Below are 10,840 nucleotides of genomic sequence, written 5' to 3' on the forward strand. Positions count from 1 at the left end.
CTGGAAGGAAATTGTCTATGGAAAAGGACTCGCACAAAAAGGTAGAAGGGCTGTAGGAGTTCAGAGGAGATGATAATTTCAGAAGGTTGGAGTGGTCAGAGAAGTTTCCAAGGGGAAGAGTGTGCTGCAGCAGGCTTTCAAAAATGGTAGTAATTTTGCAGTAGATGTTGGCAATGAGCACTACAGATGGGAAGGCCATGTGAACAAAGACATGTAAAGGGAAATTCACAAAGCACATTTAAGAGAATGTGATCCTAAATATGAATTTCAACCAGACTATTCACAAACATACTTATAATTGGGTTATCTCATTTCTCTCTACAAAGATGCAGATATCCACATAGATTGTTTTCCTTGTATAAGTGGGTGAGATGCCATTAGTAGGCACTAATCTGAGAAAGCCACTGTAGTTTTGTTTTTCTCTGTGGAGACTAACTCTGCCTAGATCAAGGGTGGGCAAACTTTTTGACTCGAGGGCTACAATGGGTTCTTAAACTGGACCGGAGGGCCGGAACAAAAGCATGGATGGAGTGTTTGTGTGAACTAATATAAATTCAAAGTAAACATCAACACTAATAAAAGAGAAAAATGGTAATTGGCGTACGACGATACCCTTTTCATTGGCTAATCAGGGCTATATGCAAATTAACTGCCAAGATTGGCAGTTAACTGTCAACAAGATGGCGATTAATTTGCATATGTAGGCACAATGCAGGGAGGCGAAAGGGAAAGCAGGAAGAAGCCCCCTGCCACTGACAGTGATCAGAAACCCAGGGGGGAGCTAAGAGCTGGGGGGCAGGGCAAAGGCGGCCCCAGGGCTGCCTTTGCCCTGCCCCCCAGCCATGATCGGAGAATCAGGTGCCTTTTCCGCCCTGGCCAGTGATAGCAGGAAGTAGGGGTGGAGCCAGTGATGGGAGCTGGGCACGGTCGAAGCTGGCAGTCCCAGGAGCTAGGGGCCCCTTGCCTGGGCCTACAGTGAAGCCCACGATCGCAGGGCCGCTGCAGCTGTGGGTCCCCGCTGCCCGGGCCGGACGCCTCAGCCAGAGGCATCCTGTAGGGGCAGGGGTGGAGCCCGCGCAATCATGGCGCCCCCCGCTGCCACTGCAGGTCCCCGCTGCCCTGGCCGGATGCCTAGGCCAGAGGCGTCAGGCCTGGGCAAGGTGCCGATCCTGCGATTGAAGGGTGATGGGGGTCAACGCCTGAGGGCTCCCAGTATGTGAGAGGGGGCAGGCTGGGCTGAGGGACACTCCCTCCCCCACACACCCAGTGCACGAATTTCGTGCACCGGGCCCCTAGTCATTACATAAAAGGGTACGGTCTTTTTTTTCCAATAGTTTTATTCATTTCAAATGGGCCGGATCCAGCCTGCGGGCCGTAGTTTGCCCACGGCTGGCCTAGATTGTGCTTCCCCTGGATCTTTGCATGACTCATGTCTTGTCATCCTTCAGGCCTCAGGTTAAGTATCATCTACTCAGGGAAACCTTGGCTGACCTCTGACCATGCAGGGTTCCCCTTATTCTCTTTAACTGAATACTTTTTGTATCCTTGTCATAATTTGTATTTATCTGTTATCTTTTGATTGAAATATCATAAGAACAGGGACCATTACTGTCTTAGTACTGTATGTGGAGCACTGAGTTCACTGCCTGAGGTTCCCAACAATGAGTTGAACGAGTGACTGAGCAGACTGAATTCTGATCCCTGAGAGCAGCTCTGCTTTGTTTTGGGGGAGGCGTAGCTAATAATCTGTCACAATTGATAGGAAACAGCATCACTTTGAGAATCCACTTCTTGGTGACTATCTTGTCAGCCAAGTAGTCAAAAAAAATGAGGAAGTGTGTCTGTAATATGAAGTGGCTGATTGTTTAATAAACAGAAAACTCAAAATGAAAGGGAAGTAAGGAAGAAGAGACCTCTGGCTGGTGGCCTGTGGAGTAGGTTGCTTTTCCTCTTGGCCTTGGGGCTGATCTCATGTTGATTTTCATGATGCTCGGGTGTAACTTCAGAATCATAATTGGGGTCTTTTAGAGGACTGCGTATTCTGCTCCTATTCCAGAGATGACACTTGCTGACCACACACTTGAATCTCAAAGAGCTTATGGTATGTTTACCAAACTGGGAGGAGTTCAGAGTGACTGTAGGGCAATGAATTTGAGAGTAATGAGATTTGGAACTTTAAAAATTAGGTGGGGACTGGATCCTCAAGGACCTTGCTCATAGTAGACTATGCTGTAGGTCAGTGATGGCGAACCTTTTGAGCTCGGCGTGTCAGCATTTTGAAAAACCCTAAATTTACTCTGGTGCCGTGTCACATATAGAAATTTTTTGATATTTTCAACCATAGTAAAAGAAAGACTTATATTTTTGATATTTATTTTATATATTTAAATGCCATTTAACAAAGAAAAATCAACCAAAAAAATGAGTTTGCGTGTCACCTCTGACACGCGTGTCATAGGTTCACTATCACTGCTGTAGGTAATGGTTAACTGTTAAAGGAACTTAAGTCAAGGAGTAACACAATCAACTTTATGCTGTAGAAAAATCACAGTAGCTAAATTGTGGATAATGGATTGAAACAAGTGAATATTGGAGGCAAGGAGGCCAATTAGGCAAGGGATAAAAGATAGCTGAAAAGCACCAGTGTGCTGTGTCTATGACTGGTATCCATTCTGATTGTTCCTGTGCCATGTCAGTTGATAAATGTTTTTAAATTACTCTTGCAATTAGGAGACCATTGTAATTCTCCAGACAAAAGTGACTCATGCCTGAAGTAAAGATTGGCAATAGAGATGGAAAGTAGAGAAAGATTTGAGAGAAAGCTTTGCAGTTTGATATATCTTATTGATTAATTAGATGTGGAAATGAGGGAGGTGGGTGACTAGGATTACTCCTGGTTTGCAAGTTAGACTATTTGATTTTGTGATAACATTAAAGTAGGGAATAAAGACAGGACTATATTGTAGCAAATAAAAATATATGATGAATTAAATTTATTTTTAAAGCCTCACCCAAGTATATTTTTTCCATTGATATTTTAGAGAGAGTGGGAGGGAGGAGAAAGAGAGAGAGAGAGAGAGAGAGAGAGAGAGAGAGAGAGAGAGAGAGAGAGAGAGAGAGATGTGGGAAACTGATATAGGGTTAAGCCTTGGACTGACCTGCTAGCAAAGTCACAAACAAGTCCTAGCTTAGAGGGCACAGTCCTCTTAGCATAATTAGGCTTGACTTTATAACACCCCCTAGATTTTATCTGGGAAGCTAAGGGGCTGAGGAAGTGCAGGAAGTATAACCATGGTGTAAACAAGTGAAACTCACAAGAACAGTGTAACTTTGGTAACCACTACCCTGTTTACCCCTCACTATAAAAAGCTTGGTGAGGCCTGAGCACAGTGGAAGTCCTTCCTCTTGAGTTGGACTTGCCGCCTGGTCCCCCAATATTCCCAAATTATCTCTTGTCTTTTCTTTTTCATTTGTTGTGCAGCTCCTCTTCCAGACCCGAACCCTGAACCACGCAGGACGTGGAGGGAAACACTTACGTCAGAGAGAGAACAAGAGAGAGACTAGTTGCCTTCTGCACCCACTCCGACTAGGGTAGGGATTGAACCTGTAACCCAGGTACATGCCCTTGACTGGGAATAGAACCCACAACCCTTCAGTGTGCAGGTCGATGCTCTAAGCACTTAGCAACACCAGCCAGGGCATGATGATTTTAAATTGAGGCAAAAATGCTACAGTTTTTCTCCTCCTCCTTCCTCCTCCTCCTCCTCCTCCTCCTCCTCCTCCTCCTCCTCCTCTTCCTCCTCCTCCTCCTCCTTCTTCCTCTTTTTCTCCTTCTCCTTCTCCTTCTCCTTCTCCTCCTCCTTCTCCTTCTCCTTCTCCTCCTCCTCCTCCTCCTCCTCCTTCTTCTTCTTCTTCTTTCTTGGTTAGCTGAAGTTTCCAGCAGTTTATTCAAGGATTCAGAGGATTATCCTCTTTGGTTCATGAATACCAAAAAAGATTGCTCTATTTTTATTTGAATGGCTGTTTGGTTGGGTATAAATTTTCTGAGGTTACACTTTCTTTCTTTGAGGACTTCATAGGAGGGTTTTAGGGTATTTGCTTTTTAGCTAGTTTCTAGTGTTGAATGTTGCTGTGGTAATAGCTGAAGTTATGCTTTCTCATGCCCCTCTTTTATTCCCCATATGCATACAAGGAAATCCTATAATTTGCTGTTTAAGTCAGGACACCTTTGAGAGTGAAAGGGGGCACACTAAATAATTATGCCTGGAAAACATGTAAACTGGCAGTTGGTCACGCTTGATAGTTTTGTCTGCCTGCCTGAAAGAGTCTTTGTATTTGAAGACTAGGACCTTATCTTGGTGTTGATTGTTCTCTGTAATGTTGTCCCCCTGGGATGCAGTGTTCCCTCTCAATGTATAAATTCAAGCCTCCTTTTCTTTCTGGAAGCTTTTCTTTAATTATAACTTTAAAATACATTCTCTGTTTCTTCATTTTTGCTCTATTTGCTAGAGGCATCTGTTTAATCATATACAGGCTCTCTACTGCCCATCATTCATGTCTATCATGTTCTCGCTAACAACTCTTCACTCATAGTGCACTTGTATGCTTGCTTTCTCACACTTGTCCTTCTCTATATTCCTTCTAATGGGGCCTTCATTTCACAGAAGCTTTGGTTTTTTCTGTGCTAGCTTATATCCCATTGCTTTCTATGGTGTTACTGAGCTATTCCATCTCTGCTATGAGTTACTGTTTTATAGAGAAATTACTTTGTTTATGATGATGATGATGATGATGATGATAATGATGAGCTTGATCAGAATTACTGTCAGCTCCATGAAAACTTTTTTACCTGGTGTGTATGCTTCACCTTTAATTTGTTTTGCTTTTCCCCCTCATGGTATATAGATATAAACCATATTTTGATAGCTTTTTGATACTCATCTTTGATTGAGATGAGATTTTCCTGGATCACCTACTTGCTCGATGTTTGAGAAGGGAAGTTTATGACCTTGTACCAAGCTAGTAGAAGTTCTTATTTCAGACGGGTGTGTTTATATGTGTGCACACGCTTCCATGAGAGAGAGGGGCGGTGGTCTTTTAGCTTTTATTTCTTGGGCAAACTAAATTAGCATTTATGCAATTGCTCCCAATGCATGCTACTCTTTCTCACCAACTGACTGGTTCTTACATCTATGGCTTCTTTGGGTAATTCCCTCTTCAGTCTTGCCTACTGTCCATGCCAAATGGGGTCCACAGATATGCCTATAACCAGACTATATGTTTGTTCCAATTGTTTAAAAAACAGGCTGTTGGTTTTGACCCTTTTTATATCACCAGCCTTGTATGATATTAGCAGCTGAAACATCCTTTCTCAGTCTCCACACATTCCTGCTTGATTTTCCCTGCCATTGCCATCCTTTCCGCATAAACTGATTTGGGGTAACCAATTTTCCTAGTTTCCTCAAAGATGAAATTCGTGCTTCTCTTTCTCATTTCCCCATTTTCCTTAGAGTGATTCTGAGTGGGAATTGATGAAAATGATCTTATGGCAGCATTTTAATCAGTGTCTTCATATTCTCTGCTTTGCACCGTGGCAAGTCAAGGAGAGGCTGCTGCACAGTGCTATGCCACCATTCTCCCTCTGACCTAGCAGATGGCCTTGATAAGCAGCTCCTGCAGCCCAGCTCAGTGGCTACTTTCTTCACTTTCTCCATTGGCTCCTGCAAATACAAATAATAAGATATTGGTAATTCCCAAAACTGTCAAAAGAGATTGTCCAACTGGAATTTGTCTCACTAAATAATACACACACAAAAATAAACCTGTGGTCTGACTCTTAGAAATATGCCATATCACTATGTCATAGCAATTGTGCTTTGGGTTATTCTTCTAAAACCGATCCCACTCTGAACAGTAAAATTCAATTTTCCGTAAATGTTATCTATAGAAGACAGTATGATAAAATAAAGATCACTAGGATTCAGAGATCTGAATTCAATTCAAATTCTATCACCTTCAGTTATGTAATCTTGAATAAATCACTGCATTAACTCTTAACCTTCTTAAATGCAAAATAACAATAACTATACATATATGTAGGTATATGCATATACATACTAGCATATATACATGTATAGCAGATATACACATATACATATATACAGTTTTATTTGTCCTTGTTTTTGTAGTGATTTATACAAGATTCCATAACTAGAGATGCACATAGTAATATATACACACATGTGTACATTTATGTATATATGTATCATTATTATGATGAAATGAAAACATGTACATGTTAAGATTGTAAACTTGATGAGTGTTAAATTTTTGTTTTTGTCTGTTTACTTCACTGCTCTATTAGCACCTAGAATAGTGCTTGGCACAGTGCAGGCACTCAATAAAAAATCAACAGTAGACTGATATGTAAAATGCCTACACGTGATAGAGGCTCAGGAAATTCAACAGGAACAGTTCCAGCTTGGGCTTTGAGGTCCCACAGACTCAGGTTGCAGCCCAGCTCTCCTGCGTGCCAGGGCAAGAGGAACTGAGACTCGGAACTCACTGGTTCACCATCTCACTCAGCACCATTGGACTGAGTCCTGCCTTGCGATCAGTTAACATCTTCCTCTCAGACAGGTGTCAAAAAGGGAAGCAGTCAGAGCAAGGTTCACTCCAGTCTGTTTTGGGGATAAAAGAGTGAACAGCAAAGGAAACATTATCTGGCCTTGGACACCCTTTGAACCAACAGTAAAAATTCGGGTAGAACAATAGGGCCCGTGCCAGGAAATAGTTCTCTAGCACTCTTCGTACTTGGGCGTGGTTCAGCCAAAAGAAGCCACAGTCCCAGTTCTTTGTAACAATAAAAAAGAGAAAAGGATGTGTCCCAATCACCAGTCTATGTTTTCTTCCTTTAAGAGTTGAGGAAATTTTTTTGCCATAGACCAGAACATCTGGCATGTCGTGAACATGAGTTCTGAGGACAAAGCAAGCATTGTTTTCAATTCCAGAATTTTGCAAGTCCAAGAGTTTAAATCCATGAAAAATGGCTTTTAAGAGAGGAATGAGACCAGGTTGACTCCTAATATTACATCCAAATATTTACCATTTTTGAGCAAGAAAAGAATAATTGCGTGGAACTTTACATCCCTCAAAGACTGTGACTATATAGATTTAAATATTAATAATACATTACTGCTAACAACAATAATGATAATGGCTAGTAAAGTGAAAATGCTAAACTTTCATTCTACGGTCAGTGAAGTAGCAGAAAGAGTGTTAACACCGGCAACTAGCAGATGTGATTCAAATCCCACCTCCATCTTTTTATGTACCTGTATAATTCTCAGAAAATTATCTTTAGGAATGTGAAAGTGGCAGAACCAGTAAGTGTTCAACTCTCTACATTTTTGTTTCTCTCTCCTTAGCTGTGGAAAAATTAACATGTGTTTATCTGAAAAGCCACCCATCACTCTTCCCTTACAACTCCTCCCAGGCAGCACTGAAAAGGGGATTATTAATTAATCGGTGTTTGTGAAACACTTAGAAGATGAAAGTGTTGGGTGTGGAGCAGTCCATTTACATCACAATACTTGAGCTGGCTGCTCCTTCAAGTGGATCCACTTACAATGTAAGGAGTCTCAGTAGAGGTGTTCCAGTCACTCAAGGATCAATGTGTGATTCTGGAAAAGGCGTGTGTCTGCCACGCCAGAGCAGTGCTGTGCAGCAGGCAGGCATTTCTGGAGATGCCATATTACAGCTAATCCTCGAATGAAAGAAGCTCAAAAGGTTTTTGCATTTTTTCTACAAATTACTCTATGGTCCCTTTAGTGATAACTTTAACCAACAAGAAGCTATCTGACCTATTTGGATTCACATTGTTTCCTGGTCCTTGCAGATCTTGGAATCCAGAAACGGAGAAAGAAAATCAGTTCTATGTGGATAAAAGCAGCATTCTGCATGCTGGGGTTCCCTAAATCCCGGAGGAGAAGTGTGAGGTCCTGTGGGAGGAGTTGGGAGTTGTGCATCTATAGCACTGTCTCTCACATTTGCTTCTGGTCTGCTTCTGATCACATAGAAAGAGACAACTCCAAGTAGTGAGCACCCAATAGAGTACAGATATGTCATATTTTAAAGAAATACCTGAAACTTGTTATTATTAACCAATTTTACCCAATAAACTTAATTTAAAAAACAAAATAGAATAATTGTGATTAATTTTTCATGTTGTTTTTATAGCATTAAAAACAGAATTATACTTTAAAAAAAGATTGCACTGCCCCATGTTGTTTCAGCAAAACTGTATCACCCATCACAGCAAAATGATGTTAATATTCAATTTGTTTATTTTGTGATTTTTGATTGTTTTTACTTCATGAATCATAAAAATGATTGATTTAAAATTATAACAAGCATATATAAAAGTATTAGAGTTTATATTTTAGTTCTATGCAACCTCTTAATACAATTATAGTATAAATAATTTAAGAAACATTGTTGACTTTTAAGGTTGTTTTTTTCCCTAAATACATTACTCAAATTTGAGAAGCACTGGAGTATGGCAATGAGAAAGGGGAGGAAAATGACTGGTAATCTACAAATTGGGTCATCATTCCTTCAATAATTAAGACTTGGCTGAATGTTAATTCCTGTGTTCTGTAATTCAGCATCAATAAAAGAAATCTCCATGTACTATTCCAGAATTTCATTTTTGCCTCTGAATTATGTTCATATCCACAAATCCCAGCCAAGGACCTATTGAATAATTGTCCCCAAATGTAACATTTTCCTGGTGATGTTTTCCCTTCCTAGGTTCTAGGAAATATAGAAATGTGTTTCTAATTATTAGCAGAACCACCTGGTAACGGCACTGTATCATTGTAATAATATGACTCATTTAGTACACAGTTTGGTGGAACTCAGAGTCATCTTTGACGCCATCCAAGGAAAATCATTTACCAAAATGACCTCACATTCGCAGGCTCACCTATAATAAGATGATCATATTTTGTAAACCGAAAATCAGAACCCGTGGCTTGGCAGGCATAAATATATCTGCAACTGGAGTTTTCCTGGAAAATCCAGGGCATGCAAATTTCTATGGCATAAGCCACAGAAATCACCTGCTAAATGATGCTCTGGTGCCTTTACTTGGAGAACTTGGGGAACTAAAGCAACTGGCTTTCGTCTCTAGAGTCGTTATGTATGTGTGGGCTGAGTCCCAAAAATCTATCACTTCCCTGAGTTCACTGAGTGTGTGAGAGGTGAGAACAGAAATCAAGCCAGCTCTTCTGGGACACTTACCCTGGTTTTTCAGGGAAACCAACAAGAAATCTCCTCCTGTATAATAAGCCTTCTGGAAGTTGGCCCCTCTTTAGGTTCAGTGGGGTTGGCATATTGATGCTAGAAAGGGGTGTGCCCAGAAGCCTGGGGAAATGCTCAAGCTTCAGGCTAGGTTTTTCTTCTATGTTGAATCATATTGTACTGGCCATAGGCCCCAAGTCTGTGAGCCTATGCTAATTTGCATGGCATATAATAACCATTCTGGTTCCTATTCTCTTTTCTTCTTAGTTGTTTGACTGCTTTTAAAAAATGTGTTTTTATTGATGTTTTAGAGAGAGAAGAAGGGAGAAGGAGAGGGAGATAGAAAGATCGATGAATGAGAAACATCACTCGACTGCTTCCTGCACACCCCTACTGGGGATTGAGCCTCAATTCGGGCATGTGCCCTGACCAGGAATTGAACTCTTGGTGCATGAGTTGACACTCAACTACTGAGCAACACTGGCTGGGTTGTTTTTTTTGTTGTTTTACTTTTGCTTTTTTTGTTGTTGTTAAGTAAGAAGGTCAGGGAGTGGAAGAAGAGATAAAATGAAGAAGCAACAGGTTATATAAATCTGATTTTTTTATTGAGGTATAATTAACAGATAACATTTATATAACCAGTTATATTAGTTTCAGGTGTACAGATTAATGATTTGATATTTGTATAAGTTGCAAAAATGATCATCACAATAGGCTAGTAACATCCATCACCATATATAGTTACAACACTTAAATATATATATATATATATATATATATATATATATATATATATATATATATATTGATTTCAGAGAAGAAGGGAGAGGAAGAGAGAGATAGAAACATCAATGATGAGAGAGAATCGCCAACTGGCCGCCTCTCGCACGCCCCCACCGGGGATCAAGCCCATAACCTGGGCATGTTCCCTGACTGGGAATTGAACTGTGACCTCCTGGTTCATAGGTCAATGCTCAACCACTGAGCCATGCCTGCCGGGCCAACATTTTTTGTGTGATGATCGTTTAAGATGTATCCTTTTAGCAACTTTTGAATATGCAATGTACACTATACATTTTAGCTTAAAACAAGGAACAGCAGAAGAGTTTTCTAGCATGGTAATGTATATTGGCATGGAAGGAACTAAGTACCATGTTGAAGAAAAGTTTAGTTAAGTAAATTCTCAGAAGCCTTAGGCACAAGCAGGAGAAGTCAAAGATAAATAGTAAGCCACACCAAGGTTCTGTCTTGGAGGACTTACTTTGATGTGGGGAGTGGGAAAGGGCTGTTCCTCTGTGAGAACACATGTGATATGATTGATGGCATCCATTCCTGAGAAATGACAGCAGATCGTGGCACCTCACTTAACACTCATCAGCGTGGCAGAGAGAAGGGGCCTGTGGCAGAGGCAGCAGCTGGAGGAAGGGGAAAGGAGCAAAGGAGATGCAAATGCTCCGGGTTCCTCACATCAGCACTGGGCTCTTTCTGCCTGGCAGAGGACTGTGTTGGCAACAGAAAGCCAAGAGGGAATAAATCT

Source organism: Myotis daubentonii, chromosome 5 (genome assembly GCF_963259705.1).
Source record: "Myotis daubentonii chromosome 5, mMyoDau2.1, whole genome shotgun sequence".
NCBI lineage: Eukaryota > Metazoa > Chordata > Mammalia > Chiroptera > Vespertilionidae > Myotis > Myotis daubentonii.